This window comes from Xenopus tropicalis, chromosome 6 (genome assembly GCF_000004195.4).
Source record: "Xenopus tropicalis strain Nigerian chromosome 6, UCB_Xtro_10.0, whole genome shotgun sequence".
Classification (NCBI taxonomy): domain Eukaryota; kingdom Metazoa; phylum Chordata; class Amphibia; order Anura; family Pipidae; genus Xenopus; species Xenopus tropicalis.
In genome coordinates, this window is record NC_030682.2 from 20,800,019 (window position 1) to 20,823,049 (window position 23,031).

Genomic DNA, 23,031 nt, shown 5'->3' on the forward strand with positions numbered 1-23,031 from the left:
CTGGATACTGACACCTATTTTTGATATGCCCCACAGCATGCATGTCACGTATTAAAATAGAATGGCGTCTAAGCCTCTGTAATAGCATCTCTCTCGGGTTTCAGCGCGGAGGGTTTAGTAAACAGACGGGGGACCAGGGAGATTAGATGGAGTGCACACATTGCATGGGGAGATTTACATTTTGAACAGAACGGTGCAGCGGGCAGGACCAGTTCCGGACCTTGTGCTTACATAGCCGTATCAAATACACATTTTTCTGGAGTGTGTGTCATGGCTGATATATATCGTACAGAGTCATAAAAATACATTTAGACTTAAAACTGGTAAATGGTACAGCAAATGTTTAATACTGTGCATTTCGGAGACGGAAAGGCTTAATGAGTGCTACATGCAAAGCTGCCTCATTTACGCACTCCCTTAGTTCTTTTAATTATTTAAAGGGGAACTCCACCCTAACTTAAGCTCTTTGAAAAGTAAATTTAATTTCAAGCAACTTTGCAATATACATCAATTAAAAAATAAGCAGCCTTTTTATGATTTTTAATGTAATAATATGGTTTGGAACAGTTCCCTAAGCCCCGCCCCCTGTTCCCCTGCTGATCTGACTGACTTTCAGACTCAAATAAAATGTAACAGTAGTCGCCTGTCCTCAGCCTGCCTTCAGCCTGCCTCCTCCCAATCCCACAATTCCCTGCACACATGATGTCAATAAGGAAAGGAACGTGACAGTGCAATGCATTGTGGGTTATATAGTTCCTGCATGCTGTCTGTAAGCTGTGGAAAAGTTGGTACAATTTATAACATCAGTGTTTTAGTCCCTCCTCCCCTGCCAGGATTTCAAATGATGCAGAAAGAAAACTGTTTTACAGCTGGATTTCAGCATATAAAATGTTATTTATTCATACTTTTGGAAGGAACAGATTACATCTCTCTGAAGAAAAGATCCAAGAATTGAATCTGTGCTGTATGAATGTGCGTTTGAGTTGTGTTGGGCATCCAGTCCTTCTAAGGTTTATTGTCATTAGAAAAGGTCTGTTATAAAGAGGCAGTCATACCCCCAGATATTCCTGCAGCATTGTGCTTGGTATAAGGGAATGCCTATGCTGCCATTGTTTTATGGTGTCTATCATTCTAAAATCCTCTGGATTTGTTCTGGCGATCGTGTGTTTGATAGACAGCTCAGTTTTGGCTGGCCACTCCCCTATAAATACGATTCCGACCCTCTGGCCACTAGGTCATGCCCTCATCCAGGCTTGTTATATGGCGATAATGCAACATTAGGGCAATGGCAGCTAATATGGAAGCCTGCAGCCAGGCCAGTGATCATTTACAATAGCCGAGGCAGGTTGTTTTGCACCACAGAAGGAGCACAAGGACCTGCATTTCCCCGATAAATACAGTGCTGCCTGACTTTGGTACAGTGCTGTGGATTATATTGGCACTTTATAAATACATATTAATAAGATAACTTAGGGGTCATTTAATTATGGGAAGGTAATGTACAAAATAAGTGCACTATTGGGCATTTTTGCGCACAATGCACACTGATTTCCTCTCAGATAAATAGAATGGTGCATTCACAGGGCTGTTTTGAGGGAAGATGCAAGTAGGCACCCCTCCCACACAGTTCTGGACGTAGGCCCCCACGCATGCAAACGAGTGTGCCCAGGGCATGAATGGCCAATGCAAGGGGGACAGGTGCCAGTGATTGCAAGCAGTGGGAGGGAAAGGGCATGAAGCAGGGATAGGCAGACAGGAAAGGTACATGCTTGGTGCCCTTGCTCTGTTGCACCCCAGTTACCCCTAATTCCAGCCCTACTCCTCCCATCCCCTACCTCTCCCCTAACTCTATCATCATTTTAGATGCACAATGCGTCAGAGGAGGCCAGCCCTACAGCAAACAGTAAGGACAGGGCCCCCTGATGCTATGATTTTTACACCTTCTCCCTCGGGTCACCCCATTAAATTCAATGCTTTGGATTTCCATATTTGATTCTGTCCAACCATCAATATAATGAACATGTGACAGCTACAAAGGCCTACAAAGCTTTGTTCCAATGTGATTGATGCATTCATTTGGCACTAAGGATTAAAAAAAAAAAACCTGAATCAATAAAAAAATGGCATTACTTGTCAGCACTCGCTAAATGGTTTATAGTACATTGATTAAATGTTCCTTTTCTTTTTTATCCAAAATACAGCAGCACCGAAGGCATTCTGCTCTGAAGCTGGCACAGCTCTTTTGATTCCAAGGAAAAAATAAACTGGCACCTTCCCCTCATCCCGTAGCAGCGAATGATCGTAACATCTGAATCAATGTGCTCGGGGGAACGTCGGCATCTCGCAATCGCCGCGTTGTTTGTCAGCGAAATTAACATTCCATTTGCACACATATTAATAAATGATTTGAAATTATTTGAGTTGAACAATGTGCAAAGTAATTTGACTGCCAGAAAGAGTGAATAGGCAATACACACAATTTATTCAATTTCTGTCCCTAGGCTCCTCTTTACATTCCTTCACATGGCGAATTCTTGTGCAGTGTTCATTATATTATTTATACTAATTGCACAGCCTGCTGTGAAAGCATGGCATCTTTCTCTGTTATGCAGACACTGTCATTTTCTGAATGGTGATTAACAATACAGATCAACTCTCTGGAGTGGGGTTGCCACTGATAAGGATTGTTAGCCCACAGAAAGCTAATAAGGGTAATCCGTTCCATTTCAAGATCCATGCTTATAAACATAGTTCCTCGTGCAACGTTTCTGGGGAATTGCCCCTTCGTCAGGCAGGGGGTATGTCCCTAAAACCTTGCATCACTTGTAAATACCCTGTCATGCCAGGAATTGATTGGTTTGGAGGGTACCGACCTTCTAGACCAGTGATCCCCAACCTGTGGCTTGTGAGCAACAAGTTGCCCATCACCCCTTCGATGTTGCTCCCAGTGCCCTCAAAGTAGGAGCCCCCTTTTTTCACATTTCTGGCTTGGAGGTACGTTTTGGAAGCACAGAGATACAGCTTTGAGTCCAAGGAGAGCCTTCCCCAGGCCAGCAGTCCACATGGGGCTACCAAATAGCCAATCAAAGCCCTTATTTGGCATCCCAAGAACTTTTCTTGCTTGTGTGGCTCTAGACTGAGCACTGGGTCCCTAAAGAGAAGAGGCATGGGTGTGCTGGTGAATTCCTTGATCCTACTGCATTAAGGCCCAAGAGGCCTGACATTTTTATTGGTTGCCAGCTGCTCAATCTTCTATGCTTGTTCAGGTAGGTGCCTGAATTTTGCCCTTGCATGCTATGTCTCTACCAGTTTTAATTATGATGGTATTAACCTCAGAAACTCCCATTGATGGAATTTTGAGTTGCTTAGTCACTAGCCCTCTGTGTTTTAAGCTCCTACAGCGCCTCAGATTTAACCCTGGTTTAGCTATGTCCTTGGTGCTCCCCAATAAGAACTGCCAAAACCACCCATTACATGGAAGTCATACGCCCTTCTCATTAAGAGGGACCTAGGAGAATGAATTAAGACCCTAACCTGTCTGTTAATGTCACCAGTGGATCATCTGTTCGGCTAAAGCTTCATCTGAATCCTTCAAAAACTGGTGGGATGACTGGATTGTATCCTGGATTCAATGCATTCCTATATGGAACTCAAAGCTCACCCTTTATTTTCTACCACACGGAAACACCACTCTAATAGGCTGGAACCTACGTATTCCTGGACACTAGTCATAAGTTGGCCATACGCTGAAAGATCTGCTTGGTTGGCGAAGTCGCCAATTGAGCAGATTATTCCCCTATATAATATATGATTGATCTAATTATTCAACAATTGGTCTAAATGATCGGATCGCATAGACAGGATACAGGCTGTCTGGGCAAGACCACATCATGAAGCCGATGCGCTCCTCACCCCAACAGGGTTTTTAAACCTGCCTGATTGACTGGCAGATTTTCAGCTAGATATCAGTCAGGCCGGCCCATCTGAGGGCCCTATACAAGGGCCGATAAGCTGCCAACCCTCTCCATCAGCCCGTGTATGTTCACTCAAAGGCACAGATAGTATTTTTGACCACGTCTGCACTCACAAGACACATTTCCAGAATGCTTTGTACTCATTTTCATGATGCAGCCATAAGAAAGTTCTGTGGAAGTTATGAGCTGGATGGACTCTAAACATCTGTCAGTCCCAGTAATTATGGAACTGCTGCAAGTGATTGTTAACATAATTTGAGATTCCACTGGCATCTGACACTTGTACTTAAGGAAGCCCATAAATGCCGGGAGTGCATTTTCCAGGCTGTTGACATAACAACAGTGAAAAACTATAAAATATATATTTATGAACCTTAACAAACAGCTTTAATTAGAAAAAGTTAGGGATGCACTGAATCCACTATATTTGGATTGGGGAGAGTCCTAATATACATATATAAATTAGGATACAGAAGGGTTAAAGAGTTAAGCGTGCACAGCGGGCATCGAAAAACTTTTAACTTTCATGTTTACAAAAAGTCACATGGCTTTAAGGGTTCGGTTCGGCTAGAAGCATTTATTTAGCTGAACCCAAATCCAGCTGAATCCCGAACTGAATCCTTTATTCGGTGCATCCCTAGAAAAAGTACAGGGGCCATTGTGCCAAATAATATCCTTTTGTTAAAAATTAGGGGCACCTTATCTGATTTAGCCCAGAGATGTTCAGCCTATTGGTCTTTATTTGTACTTGAACTATAGCACAACTGCTAGAGAGCACCGCAGTGATCCCCACTAGGGGCTCACAAGCAACATGTTGCTCCCCAACCCCTTGGATGTTGCTCCTTGTGGCCTCAAAGCGGGTGCTTAATTTGGAAATCTTGGCTTGGAGTCAGGTTTTGGTTGGAACAAAATTTGTGTACTGTCAAACAGAGCCTCCTGTAGGCTGCCAGTCCACATTGGGCTACCAAATAGTCAGTCATAGCCACTTTTCATCCCCATGAACTTTTTTCTTGCTTGTGTTGCTTCCCAACTCTTTTTATATTTGAATGTAGCTCACAGGTAAAGGTTGAGGACTCCCAGAGTAAGGTTATCCAACCAGAGGCCTGGTGTGGCCCCATAATGCGTTGTTATGTCCCAAATCTGCTCAAAAGACCTATAGACATCCCATAATGATTAATTAAAATAAAAAGTGTTGTTTGCAGAAATCTTCTTTTCCGTTGATTTCATAATCATGTCTAAAATTGTGCGGCATCCGAATGAGTCACAGGGCTGCAGACGTGTGGGTTAGTTTGCCCATAAACGATGGGTAATGTTTAACAAAGGTTGATATTGTTACCATGAATGACTTGTTTTGTTTCACTCAGGTTATATGCCTTTTTATTGAAGTTTTATCTGTGGTCCAAATGTTCACATTTTTCCTATACAAGTACAGTTGGTAACATCAAAGAACTTTATTGACATGTCCTCTAATGAGAGTGAGGACTTAGAGCACAAGCAATATAGAGTAGGTGCAAGCAAAACAATGGCACATTCAGCACGTTTCTCACCACCCCCTTTGATGTTGCTCCTAGTGGCCCCAAAGTAGCTGCCATTTTTAAATCTCTGGACACAAGTTTTAGAAGCCCAGAGACACAGTTTTACTCCAATCAGAGCCTCCTGCAGGCCGAATACCAGATAGCCAATCACAGCCCTTATTTGGCATCCCCAAAGAACGGTTTCCATGCTTGTGTGGCTCGTGAGTAGAAAAGGTTGGGGATCCCTGAGGTACAGCAGTGCATGAAGAGAAGATAGACCTTATGCTTATGTTCTGGTATAATGCACATAGCAGAACTTTTTGGGACCAGTCAGTAAATCAGATCACATCGACAGTACCGGTATGTGGGCCCAGCACCCACACGCACATTATTATTATTATCCACCACAATGTATAGAGCAGCAGCACATTAAGCAGGGCTTTACAGAGATCATTTATTATTCACATAGGGATTTTCTGTTTAGAGTGATTAAATCCAATGCAGCTGTGTCAGATTTTGAGCCTTAAAACGATCACAGCGCCGGTTTGAAGACATGCCAATCAAGAAACAATGGGCCAGACTCAGTGAGAAAAACGTATCTCTTTGGTTTATCACGTGATGAGATTTAACTAGAGGAGAAAATGTGGGTTGTTTTCTGCTCTGGAACCTAAAATTGGCAAATACATGAACTTCATAGTTATTGGTGAATTAAGCACTGATTTGTCCGCTATGTTGTCTTCCATAAATTACTATGGTGCCAGGCCTGCTGGTCTCGGCCTTCTTTATAACTATTTGTATATCTCCTGTTATGTTATATCCCCCTTACAAGGACCCATCACAGGACATGGATTCATGGTCAAGAATGTATGGAAACAGCTAAAAATAAAATTCTCCCGGCTTAAACCGGCCATACAAGCACCAATGATATTCATGTTCCGCGTGTATGGCGACTCGACGAGGCGACCGATATCGCAGAAGCCCTGGTTAAAAGATTTTGAACAGGCGCCATTGAAGGCGCCTGAGCAAAATCTACGTTCAGGGCTGAATTGCCAGGTGGAAGTAGAATTTCTATTGTTTCTACCTCCGTATCTGACTATTCAACTCTGAACGTCAGTGGAGGGTGGGAATGATCTTTCGTGTGACCGATCTAAATTGCTACGCGTATGGCCACCGTTAGCAGTATCAGGGAGATAGCCCACTATGTTTGCCCAAATCCTTTCCTTACACTTATACCAGGAGTCCTCAAACTTTTTAAACAGGGGGCCAGTTCACAGTCCCTCAGACTGTTGGGGGGCTGGATTATAGTTAGTCCTCAAACTACGTCCCCTGCTGCCGCTGCATCCTCACCCCTGGCTAATTCCTGTCTGCCTCAGTGTGGCCCTAGGCCCCAGGGTGTCACATCACCGCATCACATTGGCCGGCGATAATGACCCGATGTGCTGGGCCCGAGGAACACACCGAGGCAGCCAGGTAGAAGCCAGAGGTAAGAACGCAGCAGGGGACTGGTAAATTATCTTGGGGGCCCACAGGCCCTAGTTTGAGGACCCCTGACTTATACCATCAGATTTATTCCCTTGTACAGGCCACAGTTGTGCAGGAAAATGCCCATAACGCACTAAAGCTACAGCACAACCCCAGGAGTGTGAACAAGAATCAACAGAGATAAATCCGGTGTACATTCCAAATGGATCTGTCTGAACAGCAATATTTCTATATGACTCAAGTCTGTGGCACGGGGAGATATTGCACAAAGCGTGATCTTTATCCAACTTCTGTACTCTGATAAACTATAGTCATGTTTTTTAGTCACACAGTCCCAAGATGTTATTTTTTTAATGAAATAATATAGGGAGTTACAGGTTCTACATTGCTGTGTTTATAAAGAGTGTGGATTTCCCCTTCAATCACAAGCCACTGGGGGGGACTGGCAGAGCCCATTGCGCATGCCCCAATAGGATGCTATTTACCAGCCCCCTAATCCCATCTCACTCCTACGCACAGTTTGGCTGGTAACCAAGTGTTATTTGTGCTTCCATAAATATAAATAGATTTACACTTATGATGACTATGCATCAGCTGCACAGAACAGAAGTGCCAGGAATCTGCGCTGCTCGGTCTGACGGGAAATGGCCTGAACCGAGGTGCCACAAAAAGAACCTCCTCCGGCCGGGCCTTCATTAGGAACAGGGCCCCATTCCCTTCCCCAAACCTCACGCTTGGGTTTAGCTACGGAAAACTCGGTTCTTTGGTGTCGGGCGATAAGGGATTGTTGAGGGAAAAGCCATTGCCCACCCACTTAGATTGTAAGCTCTATGGGGCAGGGACCTCCTTCCTACTGTATCTCATACCTCATGGCACTTATTCCCTGTGTATTTATATATATATTTATTGTATTTATTATAACACTTGTCCTCGATGTGTGTAATTGTGTATATTGTAAGATTGTACAGCGCTGCGTACCCTTGTGGCGCTTTATAAATTAAGTTATACATACATACATACATACATACATTGCCTGATAATGAAGCTCCCCAGCACAACACAGAAATGAGGCCTATTTCCCCCTCAAAGAGGCATTGGCTGTCGGCTTGACATATCTAGGACAAGCTTCTTCTCTCTAACTGCAGATACAGGGTATTCCAGCCAGGTACAGCAGGCCATTTTATCATCTGCTATTCACATGAACAGCCCGGGATATATATATATATATATACAATTAAATGACTGAATATGTTCCAAGGGAAGGGGTGCTTTAATAATTAAAGGGATAAAAGCATAGTAGTAGAAGATAGGAACAGGAAGAAGGCAGTATAATGTAGAGCGTGCCTAAATGGGAGAAAAGATGAGCAGGCAAAAGGAAAAGCAAGAAATTAAAGAGGTCTTTTGATGGGGGAAGCATGGGATTTAAAGGGGAATGCCACCCAAAGATTTTTGAAAAGTAAACATAATTTCAAGCAAATAATAAATATACAGACTTTTCATTATTTTTATTATAATAATATGGCTTGGAACAGTTCCCTAAGCCCCGCCCCCTGTTCCCCTGCTGATCTGGCTGGCTACTTTGTGACTCAAATAAAATGTATTTTCCTTGCACATGTGATGTCAATATGGAAAGGAACATTGCCGTTAGGGGCGTTCCTGGGGTCCTTGACACTCTGAGGCGGCCTTTCGAATGTGGCCCCCTGACGCTTAGGGGGGGGCTGCATCACTTGTGCATAATTGTGCTCTCTGCAGTAGCAGAGCTGAAATTCAGATTTTAAAGTTACCAGGTAGCGGATTATTGCCACCCCTTGTAATTTGTCCTGTTTCTCAACTTGCGTAATAGCAGCAGTGCCCCTGGTGTGCAATGCATTGTGGGTTATGTAGTTCCTGCATGCTGTCTGTAAGCTGTGGAGAAGTTGTTACAATTTGTAATATTAATGTTTTAGTCCCTCCTCCCCTGCCAGGATTTCAAATGATGCTGAAAGAAAAACTGTTTTGCAGCTGGATTTCAGCATATAAAATGGTATTTATTCCTACCTTTTCAAGGAAGTGATTACAGTTATAAGTATATTAGGGGTTTCTGTGTTGTTTGGGGCTCTTTAACAAATTTTGGTTGGAAAGCCGGAGTTCTGATTTAAGCTTCTTAGCAGTTACTAATGCAGGGATAAATATAAGTGGCTATAGGGCTTAACATCAAAGAGGAATGGTGTATTTACGAAGAGTAGAAGGGAGGCCACTGTTAACTCATTTGTACCAGGAGGTGCCATAATAAAGGTACCCTATTAAATGGAGAAATGCCAATGTGTGCCCAGTGGAACTAGAGCAGTTCTTAGACCCAGTTGTGGGCTATAGTAAATGGGATGAGTAACAGCAGAAGTGATACAGGGTGGCACTATTGTTAGCACTTCTGCCTGACAGTGTTGGGATTCTAAATGCAACTCCTACATGGGCACTATCTGCAAAGAGTGTTCTCCTGGTGTCTGTGTGGGTTCCTCCGGGCACTCCGGCTTCCTCCCATACTCCAAAGCCATACAGGCAGGTTAATTGGCTCCCGAATAACCATATATGTGTGAATGTGATAGGGACTGTAAGCTCTACTGGGGCAGGGACTGATGGGAATTATATAGAATCCTGGGAGTAATGGATTAGTTGCCATTAGCTGCTGAAACCCATATAAATATGTACATTCTTGGATGCAGCTGGTCAACATAAAGATGATGTGGGAGCGATAAATGTTTTTAAATTGCTACATGAGCATCTATCCTGGCATGATATATAATATTGACTTGTTGGTGCAAAAATATGGAATCTTGCCTCAATGCTTTGTTCTTCAATGCTAAAATTGACACAGATATGGGCACCAATCTTTAAGAGCACTTGTGCCCAGAGACACTCCTTGCACTTCCGTATAGTTGTGCCAAGTGCCCCTTCTGCTGAATCCTGTGCCAGTGTGCTTAGTGACTAGTGTTGGACTGGGGTGTCCAGGGCTGGGGTGTCCAGGAGTGTCCAGTCGTGGACTTCTCAGCGTGCAGTCGTGCCTTCTCCTCCCCCTGCACTTCAGGCACGTTACGCTGTTTGCCAAGTTACGTTTTTATGGGGTGAGGGCCTAACAGTGTCCCGATGTCCCGCTGTCCCAGCCCGACCCTGCTACTGATGCTAGGAAACCCCAGAACTAGCGCAATCCTGAATGTGGCAGTAACTCCAAGGTGCCAGAAATGACACAATCCTAACTCTTGTTTTTCTATTTGGTACCACCTGCATTCATTTTGACTAGGGATGCACCAAACCCAGTTTTTTTGGGTTCGGCCGAACGCCCAAATCCACCCCAATTGATTTGGCCGAATACCAAACCGAATCCGAATCCTTATTAGCATTAGGACCTGGAAGGGTTAAAAAAATCTCTCTCTAACATTTAACCCTTCCTAATGTTAATTAGCATATACTAATTTCTGCTAATTCAGATTCAGTTCAGCCAGGAACGTGGATTCAGCCGAAACCGAACCCTGCCAAAAAAGGCCGAATCATTAGAGATGTAGCGAACTGTTCGCCGGCGAACTAATTCGCGCGAACATCGGGTGTTCGCGAACGTGGAAATTCACAAACTTTTGGCGATGTTCGCCATTTTGGGTTTGCCGCGTTTTTTTTTTGCGCCGCGTTTTTTCGCCTCGGTTTTTTCCGCCGCGTTTTTTCGCTTCGGTTTTTCGCCTTTGCGTATACATAGGAATAGCTTGGCGTTTTTTTTACAAAGTATTTTTCAGATAAATTTTTGCTTGATCCCCCTCCTGCATGCCACTGTCCAGGTCGTGGCACCCTTTAAACAACTTTCAAATCAGTTTTCTGGCCAGAAATGGCTTTTCTAGGTTTTAAAGTTCGCCTTCCCATTGAAGTCTATGGGGTTCGCAAAGTTCTGCCGAAAGTCCGCGAACATTTTTGGCGATGTTCGCTACATCCCTACGAATCATGGCCGAATACTGAACCAAATCCTGGATTCGGTGCATCCCTAATTTTGACACATCCGATGCAATTGCAGCACCAATTACATTTGAATTATGGGGGGGTGCTATATTACGGGTAAAACCCTTGAATATGCCCACTGCACTTGCAGCCATATATGACCCTTTATGAAATATTCTTGCCCCAGAATAGTATGCAAGGCCGACTTCTGTGGCTTTACTTGTCCTTTAACATTACCCTGAGGGTTCTGTCTGTTTTAGACTAAATTCTTCTAGATACTGTATATCATGACCTGAATGAATGAGAATCTTCATAGATATTACCCTGAAGGCACAACATGAGGAGAAACCAATACTGTTTGCAGGGGGAACCAGTTAAGTGGAAGAATTAACTTAAATAACATAAAAAAACCCTTTGTTGTGCACTTCACATATAATCTGCTCCAGTTGTTTTGGGTATAAAGCCGAGATTTGCGCTCGCTGCCAAGCCCGTACCCTGTGCTAATTTGCTTACATACATCATTTTGGCTGGCAGAATGTAAATGGTCACAGGATATATTAACTCTGCTGCTCTGGCTGCCTGCCATTGATTCTAAATGTATTCTACTTGGGATCAGTCACTTGCACCGGTCACAGTGGCTTCCTCTCTGAAACACTCAGCGATTCTGCGTAATTGCATGGATCCGAGAGGAAGGCGACTTTTTCTTTGGTTTTCAGATACGTTGCTCTATAAATATGTTTTTTTTTGCATGTCTTCTATATTTTAGTAATTCTATATATGGCATGCTTTTCATTCGTGCAGAGTTACTGAGTAATCCGATGCAGATGTGGCGCTGGAAGGAACCTCGGTGGTTAATCTAACGACTGACATGAAGTGCTGATGAGTCACAGAGAATCCCCTGTAGTTGTTAATGAAGGGGAGCGCCTAGCAACGGCTTAGTGGTTAAGAACGAAACTACGAAGCTGCAGCTGCAATTACGCGCCGCTGGAAAAGTGCTCTTAAAAAACTCACCACAGAGTGAATTTAGCCTCAGCATGTAGCGCCGAGCTACTATTTATTTCAGGGGCCTGTGATAAAAGTCAAAAAAGTTTTTAAAAAAAAGAGCTGAAAATAAAAAGTCCCCTAATACTTTTAGTGTTTTAGTTTGTACTTTATATAACCTGCAAACAGTGGGGCTAATAGTGGGGATAAGGACGGCGCTGCACCCCTTTTAAGCTGTGCAAGTAAATAAAGAAATGCTTGGCCTAAATGGATATTGGTTAGCAATCTGCCTGCACAAAACTGCAGTTCCTACAGGGCTCCTTTAATATCCAATGGCCAGTAATGGTTGGACGCACCTTGGTGGCAACCAATCGAGTGGTTGTTTTAATACTTCGTCCTGTAAAAAAGAGGGTTACTGCCCCGGTGTACGTTTGCCCAGCCTTGATAAATGAGCCCCACTCATGTCCAATGCCACATACCTGAGATGAAAGAACAAACCTATGTTACATATGTGTAAAAAAAAATGTGTCTACAGAATGCTTGTTACTCAAACCGCCTCTTCTCTAGACCCCAACCACAGCTTGCACACTTCCGGTACTTGAGTACTTATTCCACCTCCATGCAGTCTGGTAGCAGAGGTAGCAGAGGTAGAAGAGGTATTTACCTAGGGCCTTGGTTCCCCCACAACTGCCTACCCCTAGTTCCTGGCCTGGGTCTCTGCACTCCAAAATGGGGCAATGCAAGAAGAGAAGAATACAGTGTGCAAGGTGCAAAAAATGGCAAGGAAACAGCCTTTTCTTAGCACTTTGTAGCCTATAAAATCCTATTGCCTATTTCATTTAATAGGAAGGTAAATGACTCCTATAAACTTAAGGTTTAGAAGTTAAACTGCATCCAGTAGCTGAATATATATATTAGTGAGCCCTGGCCAACCACTATTAGGGTTGCCACCTCTGTGATTAATAACTGCCTTTGGGTTGAGGGACAGAACGTGGCTTCATTTTGGAGTAGGGCTATGACATAAGGCAGGGATCCCCAACCTTTTTTACTTACTTTTACTTACATTTAAATATAAACAAGTTGGGGAGCAACACAAGCATGAAACAGTTCATGGAGGTGCCAAATAAGGGCTATGATTGGCTATTTGGTAGCTCATTGTGGACTGGCAGCCTACAGGAGGCTCTTTCTTGGCAGTATACTTGGTCTTATGCAACCAAAACTTGCCTCTAAGTCAGAAATTCAAAAATAAGCACCTGTTTTGAAGCCACTGGGAGCAACATCCAAGGGGTTGGTGAGCAACATGTTGCCCCGGAGCCACTGATTGGGGATCACTGACATAGGGTGGGAAAATGGGTGGGGAAAAGGTGGACGGGGCAGGGAAGTGAGCAGACAGGGTGGAGTTATAGACAAAGCAGAGGTGGGCCATAGTTATAAAGGGTGATCAGCAGCAAAGAAGGTCAGAAAAGGGGGCGGCAAGTTATCTGGCAGCTACATTGCCGCTAAATTTGTAAAAACGGTGCTAGTGATTTACCAGCTAGGCCGGTGAAATACCAACCAGGAGGCAACCCTACCTACTATAATTTGTCTTGTCCATAAAATGTAAAATACTACCATTTCATTTTCATGCATACCTAATAGAATACTCTAAACCTGTCATGGTTTCCCTGGCTTTGCTTACCTCTCCTATCTTAGCAAAATAACAAGAACTGCAGGAGAAATAAAGCTGCCAAAACAAATCCAAATCCAGCTAAAGACTCCCTTCACTCATGAATGAATCATATCTGGCACTCTATGGAGGCACACACTCATTCTTCATCTCAAGCAGCACCGGGACCATTTAGCAGAGCAATGGCAACCAGACATCCCCATATATAATTCTTGCCCCACAGAATAAGATACAGTTTGCCTAAACCGTGTGTAACATGAATATAAACGACGTGACATAATACATTGCTTTTTGTGTGTGTGTAGACATTTCTCTTTCGCCTTTTCTCTGAAGCCAGTGAGTCATGCTATCCTATGACTGTCTCGGCATTTTTCCAGTCGGAGATTAAGAAAAAAAAAAGCCCTTGACAAAAGGAACCTTCAGCTCTTTGCTAAACATCGCACCAGGTAATAGGGATGACTCGTCTGTTTATTTTATGTAGACAAAAGGCGACAAACTGAAGCCATTCCCAGGGGAAAAGTGAAAAGGACAAAATTAATATATTTTTTAGGCCAGAGGCAAAGAAAATTACTTTTTCTTAACCCCTGAGTTCACTGGATTTTAAACATATATATTATAAAACTTTATATTTAATAGTAAGCCAAAGTGCAGGGTCTTTTTTATTATTCTTATTGCTTTTGAAATACACATTTTTAGTGCTCTCCTTTAACTACTTGCCTGGGGAGCAGTAACATCTATAGTGCTGACTGGGAAGGAACCGACTGCCAGGGATTTAGATTTTATGTTTCCAGGTTGCTCTTTGATTTGTGATGTAGCAAGTGCTGTTTGGCCCCTAACAAGCAATGGTTTAACCTAAAGCTGGTCAATAAACTCTGCCTGAGGGGCCATGTATGGGGTCCTGGGGTGGTCCTACATGACCGATATCTAAGCAAAAATTGACCACATATCTATCGGCCAGGTTTTTAAATCAGATCACCTTGGCACGTTGATGTGGCCCTCATTTGACGGGTCTCTGAAGACCCTCTGTGTGACCCAATCTTTAGCCCAGGGGCCAATGATCAAATCAGCCATGTTTTATGATCATTACATACTTTATGAATGGTATTATGATCATATGGGGCTTGACTGGCATGTTTTGGTCATGTCTGATGTTCTTCAGGTATGATGATGTTCTATTCAAGGTAAAGGATACTGACTATTGATGTAAAGGATTAATGAGTCATGATTTTGAATTTTATTGTCAATATTATTACATGCAGTCTGCCAGAATAAACCCCTTTGATGAAAAGGCTATGCTTATCTCTGTTGATTATTCCAGAGATGTCAGAATTGGGGAGTCCAGGGGGCCATTGCCACCCCTGTAATTATCATTCCCGGTTCATAAAGTTGGTGGTAGCAAGTGGACAGGCAGTTGGGAGGCAACAAAGGTTTTGTGAATAGTGAAACGTACCCCTCCCCAGCCCCAACGCTTGAAATGATCTGCATTACCATGATTATTCTATAGGCAGCGTGCAGAGGATTGTGATATACAGTTATTACTGATAAGGAGCTCACAGCCTAGTCTAAACTATAATTACTGTCATATCTGTGGTTTTGGACATAAAATGATCTATTCAGAAATTAGTTTGTATGGGAAACGGTGCCAAAAACCATCAGCAACAACAACGGTTGAAATTGCCAGAGTTGCCAGAGTAAACTGTCTAATAATAATAATAATAATAATAAAGCACATCTCTTTCACTCAACTACAACACAAAGACTAACTTGTATGTGTGAACCAGACATAAATGAAAAGCAACACATGCAGGCTTGTATGAACTGATAAGAACATTACAAAACTACCACAGTAACCCCTGGCACCCCCCTGTCTAAATAGACGTGTAGAACTCCAATATTTTCTTTATTTAATGAGAAGAAAGTGTAAGATCAGTGTTATGTGCCCCCCAATCATTCTAGTCACTTCCCTTGGGCCGCCGCTTCTCTTCTTCAAACTACCACCCAGAGTGCTGTTTGCTAGACACCATGCCACCATTTTTATTCATTCTCCCAGGTGTCCTAACAACTTGGCACCCTCAGTCATTTTACCACCCCTTCTCCTTTAAGAAGACCATTATTGGTCTATTCACAGGAATTGGACTTAAGAAACATACCCACACTAATAGGTACAGAAAGGTACACCAAGATAGGAGAATATATACAGTTTCATGATGAAGAATGACTATAAGGTCTCTGCTTGGATTACAATTTGCAAAGGTTTGGGCTGCCAAATATTCAAGCAGTAGGCCGGATATAAGTGACTAGGAGTGGACTCTCAAAACCATAAAATGGGCCTGGGTAAAGGTTCTATTTGGCACATTTTTACCCACAATGCAGCAGTTTTACATAGTAACATAGCAAGTTAGGTTGACAAAAGACGTAGGTCCTTCACGTTCAACCATAATGCCTATATATAACCTGCCTAACTGCTAGTTGATCCAGAGGAAGGCAAAAAACTCCATCTGAAGCCTCTCTAATTTGCCGCAGAGGGGAAAAAATTCCTTCCTGACTCCAAGATGGCAATCGGACCAGTCCCTGGATCAACTTGTACTAAGCGCTATCTCCCATAACCCTGTATTCCCTCACTTGTACTGAGAGCTATCTCCCCTACCCCTGTATTCCCTCACTTGTACTGAGAGCTATCTCCCATACCCCTGTATTCCCTCACTTGTACTGAGAGCTATCTCCCCTACCCCTGTATTCCCTCACTTGTACTGAGAGCTATCCCCCCTACCCCTGTATTCCCTCACTTGTACTGAGAGCTATCCCCCCTACCCCTGTATTCCCTCACTTGTACTGAGAGCTATCTCCCATAACCCTGTATTCCCTCACTTGTACTGAGAGCTATCCCCCCTACCCCTGTATTCCCTCACTTGTACTGAGAGCTATCCCCCCTACCCCTGTATTCCCTCACTTGTACTGAGAGCTATCTCCCATACCCCTGTATTCCCTCACTTGTACTGAGAGCTATCTCCCCTACCCCTGTATTCCCTCACTTGTACTGAGAGCTATCTCCCATAACCCTGTATTCCCTCACTTGTACTGAGAGCTATCTCCCCTACCCCTGTATTCCCTCACTTGTACTGAGAGCTATCTCCCCTACCCCTGTATTCCCTCACTTGTACTGAGAGCTATCTCCCATACCCCTGTATTCCCTCACTTGTACTGAGAGCTATCTCCCCTACCCCTGTATTCCCTCACTTGTACTGAGAGCTATCCCCCCTACCCCTGTATTCCCTCACTTGTACTGAGAGCTATCCCCCCTACCCCTGTATTCCCTCACTTGTACTGAGAGCTATCCCCCATACCCCTGTATTCCCTCACTTGTACTGAGAGCTATCTCCGCTACCCCTGTATTCCCTCACTTGTACTGAGAGCTATCCCCCCTACCCCTGTATTCCCTCACTTGTACTGAGAGCTATCCCCCCTACCCCTGTATTCCCTCACTTGTACTGAGAGCTATCTCCGCTACCCCTGTATTCCCTCACTTGTACTGAGAGCTATCCCCCCTACCCCTGTATTCCCTCACTTGTACTGAGAGCTATCCCCCCTACCCCTGTATTCCCTCACTTGTACTGAGAGCTATCCCCCCTACCCCTGTATTCCCTCACTTGTACTGAGAGCTATCCCCCATAACCCTGTATTCCCTCACTTGTACTGAGAGCTATCCCCCCTACCCCTGTATTCCCTCACTTGTACTGAGAGCTATCCCCCCTACCCCTGTATTCCCTCACTTGTACTGAGAGCTATCCCCCTACCCCTGTATTCCCTCACTTGTACTGAGAGCTATCCCCCTACCCCTGTATTCCCTCACTTGTACTGAGAGCTATCCCCCCTACCCCTGTATTCCCTCACTTGTACTGAGAGCTATCCCCCCTACCCCTGTATTCCCTCACTTGTACTGAGAGCTATCCCCCTACCCCTGTATTCCCTCACTTGTACTGAGAGCTATCCCCCCTACCCCTGTATTCCCTCACTTGTACTGAGAGCTATCCCCCATAACCCTGTATTCCCTCACTTGTACTGAGAGCTATCCCCCCTACCCCTGTATTCCCTCACTTGTACTGAGAGCTATCTCCCCTACCCCTGTATTCCCTCTTCTACTGTATATAAGTAGCACTTATTTTCCCCATATTTTGTTGTTTAAAGGCATCCCGGTTTGTGCATGGTGTTAATAAATAGTGCCAGGTTCACTTATGGTTATTGACATCTTTTGCATTAACACCTGGTCTAGGTTGACTGTAGTTTACTTACAAGGTACAAATGAGCATGTATGGACTTATGTACCTTTCAGAATAAATGTGTGCATACAGAATAGTACTTAGCAATGGTGTAAATGAGCCCTAGTATCTGGTAAATGGAATTAAAGCAGCAAATTGTGCATTAAAGCTTCATGTCTAGAGAGGCGTACGTGGAAAGTTGTGTTTCTATGGTGGAGTAGTGTTTGACACCAACTGAAAGGTGAAAGGTTAGAAAGAACACTAGTGAAGGATTGGAAAGATAAGAGGAATGTTGACAATAAAGCAACAGCATGGGTATAGGTTGTGTATTAGCAGTGTGTGGCTGACAGTGTCAAATGCAACGTTAAGGTCAAGTGTCACCAGGAGAGTGACGTTTCCTCTGCTCTTTGTTGCATGTCGCTGTCAGTTTACTTTGTCACAGCAGTTTCATTTCATTCTCCGGAACAGAAGACGGATTGCACAGGGTCAAGTAAAGAGAGGGTTGTGCGCCCACGTGTGTTTGTTTTGGGTCTGTGATGTGAAAAGTCGCCATCACTGTGCAAATATATTTTTCCTACTATAAAATGTAAGTAGTCATGCTTGATTCTTAACAGCTTCTTTCAAGTGTTTTACTGCTAAGCAACATTGCATTCGATTTCCCACGTGTATATGGGTCACATTGTATTAAAACCTACGAATAGACCATGGTGGGGCCAATGTAGCCTCTTTAAGCCATGTATAAAAACCTATGAATAGGACCCATGTATACACTGAGCCATGTATTAAAACCTATGAATAGACTGTACTAGGGCCCATGTAGACAGTGAGCTATGTATTAAAACCTATGAATAGACCATGATAGGGCCCATGTATACATTGAGCCATGTATTAAAACCTATGAATAGACTGTAATAGGGCCCATGTAGACATTGAGCTATGTATTAAAACCATTGAATAGACCACCATAGGGCCCATGTATACAATGAGCTATGTATTAAAACCATTGAATAGACCACCATAGGGCCCATGTATACATTGAGCCATGTTTTTAAACCTATGAATAGACCATGATAGGGCCCATGTAGATATTGAGCCATGTATTTAAACCTATGAATAGACCATGACAGGGTACATGTATACATTGAGCCATATATTTATACCTATGGATAGACCATGATAGGGCCCATATAGACATTGAGCCATATATTTATACCTATGGATAGACCATGATAGGGCCCATATAGACATTGAGCCATATATTTAAACTTATGGATAGACTATGATGGGACCCATGTTAGACAGTGAGCCATGTATTAAAACCTATGAATGGACCATGATAGGGCCCATGTAGATATTGAGCCATGTATTTAAACCTATGAATAGACCATGATAGGGCCCACGTAGACATTGAGCCATATATTTATACGTATGGATAGACCATGATAGGGCCCATATAGACATTGAGCCATATATTTAAACCTATGGATAGACTATGATAGGGCCCATGTAGACATTGAGCCATGTATTAAAACCTATGGATAGACCATGATAGGGCCCATATAGACATTGAGCCATATATTTAAACCTATGGATAGACTATGATAGGGCCCATGTAGACATTGAGCCATGTATTAAAACCTATGAAAATACATAAGAGGGCCCTGTAGACATTGGGCCATCAATTTAAACCTATGAATAGACCATAACAGGGCCCATATAGACATTGATGTAAATCAAAGTGCAATTGAATCCTTTTTAATTACCATTTAATACACATGCAATAGCGAGTGGCCAGTCTACACATATAGTACAATGCCTATTAAAAATATATTTAAAAAAAAAACTAAAAACTATTTGATTGAAAAAGCTAGAAAAAAATATACAAGGGCCTGTGTAGACATTGAGCCATGTATTTAAACCCATGAATAGACCATTATAGGGCCCATGTAGACACTGAGCCACAAAAATCTATTGGAGGGTTTCTTTAGGCCTACAGACTTCTACGTAAGCACCCTTAACATTAGAAATTATTTTCCCTTTAGGGGAAACCTTTTTATGTGCAGAAATCGTCCTGCATAGCTGCATAGCCACCTAACATCATGTTGTAACATAGTGTTTGTCTCTACTAAAGCTTTCCTGAATGATAGAAACAGAACAGAGCAATCAGCTTCTGACTATTCAGCTTGTAGAAGACATTTCCACAGCAAAGCTGTAGCACAGTTAAAGGGATCAGAGCTGCCATCCTGCCACACTTTTTTAATTTTGTAACAGATCACAGGGGACAGAGATCCTTATATAGTTGATAAGAAAAGAAAACAACACCCACACAATTTAAAAATATCTTATCTAGCCTCACCACATAATCCATCATGGTATCATAACTTTCATCACATCTCTCCAGTCATTTGTTGAGGAGGAAAGTGTCAGTACATAAAAATGAAAAATGCAAATTGCAGAGTGTCCATTAACAAACAGCATTGTTCAGGGCCGGAACTAGGGGTAGGCAGAAGAGGTAGCTGCCTAGGGTGCAACTCTTGAGGAGCGCCAGGCAGGAAACTCTCCTACCTTCCCCTAGTGCTACTTTGTCATTGCCTCCGCCCCTTGTCATTAGCGGCGGAGGCAATGACCGATCTAATCGCACGGCCCCCCCCCCACCTCCTCCTGTACTTTGGCGCGGGAGGTGGGCGTAGTTGACCGACCCGGTTGCCTAGGGTGCCCGGTCGGCTTGGCCCGCCCCTGGCATTGTATAATGGACATATGCTGCCTGTATTTGCAATAGGAGAGAACTCGCTCTTGTCTGATGGGTCTCCCAATTGGAAGCTACCTAAGGCTGAACCCAGAAGGTCACATCATTTTCAACTTGTAGATTGTAAGCTCTTTTGGGCAGGGCTCTCTTCACCTCTTGTATCGGTTATTGATTGCTTTATATGTTACTCTGTATGTCCAATGTATGTAACCCACTTATTGTACAGCGCTGCGGGATATGTTGGCGCTTTATAAATAAATGTTAATAATAATAACTCTCGCAGTGCCTTTCCTGAGGAACTTTGTTCCTTCAGGTGGATGTTGGTTGGCTTTACTAGGATATTATGCAATATTTTTTTTCCTGTGTCTCAATCCACCTTATGGTCGCTACTTCCATTGTATTCTGCTGTTAACATGTAATGACTCATATTGTATTGACACTCTATTATTCCCCGCTCACTTTATTACAGACACTTACTGTATATATGAAGTCAATTGGGACAAGCTTGGTCTGAGGAGATGCTGAACTACTTTCTCCCATTATACAACCTAATTTAGATCTGACAGGGCCTTTTAAATAAAGCTGCCCATAAACACTTGGGACAATGGAAAGGCGGCCATACTGTGTTTGGCATGTCATATGGTGTCCATCTGTTACTGTACAAGGATAGCGTACAAGGCCCGCCTTAAGTTTAAGAGTTTGTTTCACTTCATTACATATTAATGTTAAATATCAGCAGAACATCGCTCATCGGAGTTCTTTGTTAGCGTTGGAGCAGTTCACTTGCAGTGCATAGCAAATCTTCCACAATCAGCACATTTCTCACGGTGAGTTATAGGTTATACATTACAGGCCAAGTCCCTAGCCGTCTCTAATTACTGGGCTACCCCTTACTGACCGAGCAGGGCTAACCAGGTACTCTCCCCCCTGCAAAGCCAAGGAAACAGACCCTTTCCTTCCTGTTGTACCTTCAAATATCCTGATCAGGCCCATACATCATAAGAACATCATATCCTATTACAATCCAGGAAATCCTCTCCTTTCAAGAGCCTTATTCAACAGAGGAAACTCTATCCCCAACATGGGTATTTAGGAAAAACACATACGTACGTTTAAATCTTCAATAAATGGTGTAATGGATTCATTACGTTCAATTCAACGTTGGGTATGGATTGTAATTGACTGCTTCTTCCAAATGGGCTTTGCTGTGAACAAATTTGCCAATAAAAAAGTTCATTAGCGCAATGCTACTTTTAGTGGCGTGTTTATTTGAAAAGCTGGATTTTAAGAGTATTTTGCTTTATTGGGTTTTTTTTATAGTGCACTAAATTTCTATGATTGCAGTTTGAGTCTATTAAGTATAAATGTAAAAGGTAAAAGTTTTTAATGAACCGGAGTTTGTTGTGTATATTTTGTTTAAACAGAAAACAAAACATCAATATTTGTGTTCAATTCAAAATGAAGTGGAATTGCATATTTCAGCTACACCTATTGCTGACACCAGGGTATAATTTAGCCCAAAGCTATGTAATCTCCAAGCATTGGCACTAAAAGGCGCTTACAAAAGAGCTCAGCACCCCTTTAATCACTTGGGATTCCTTCTCCTCCGCTAACCCACTCAGCCCCCTCCATTGGGAATTTACTTTGGATCTTGGCTACTGAGCATGCTCAGGTCTCCTCACCTCAGATTACTAAACATGCCCTCCAGTCTAGCAGCCAATGAAGATATGGCACTGATGGTTTCCATAGAAACTTTAACCTCCTGTCCTGAGCTCAGCATAAAGGAGAAGGAAAGTCATTTTGGTATTCTGCAGAAAGCTTTACCATACCTGAGTAAACAGCCCTAGAAGCTCCCTATGTTTGTTTAAGATAGCAGCTGCCATTTTAGCCTGATCTCAGTAGCTTCCCTGCTGGAGCTCTAGCCATTGGTAGCTCAGATCACACATTCTGTTGGGAGGGGGAGTGAGTTTTCTGAATTCTTATGGGAGGGGGAAGGTGGAGAGAGGAGAGAACTGCGCAGACTCTGTTCAGTGCTTAATCCAAGCAGGACTTTTTATTAAAGCAAGTTCTGCCTGTGTAAGCCTGCATTTTTTAATTAAATTTATGCTGAATAAGGGTCTTTGTGCACATATGCTGTTTGCAGATGTAAATGTCACTGATGATGTGTCAGAGGGAAAATGGCCACCAGGTTAAAGCTGTATATGCAGTACAAATGATGCCATTTGGGTGGGCGACATGTGCCGAACTTATATACATGGTAGGAGAATTTAGGGTTTACATGACCTTTAAGCAATAATAAAGTAGAAAACCTTTAGGCGGTACAACAGTTCATTCACAAGTCATAGGCAACACAAATAGTGATGAACGAATCTGCCCCTTTTTGCCTTGATGCAAAATTCGCAAAACTATACGAAAATTCAAGAAATGCCAAAAAAACGCGTTGGTCGCGCAATTTTTC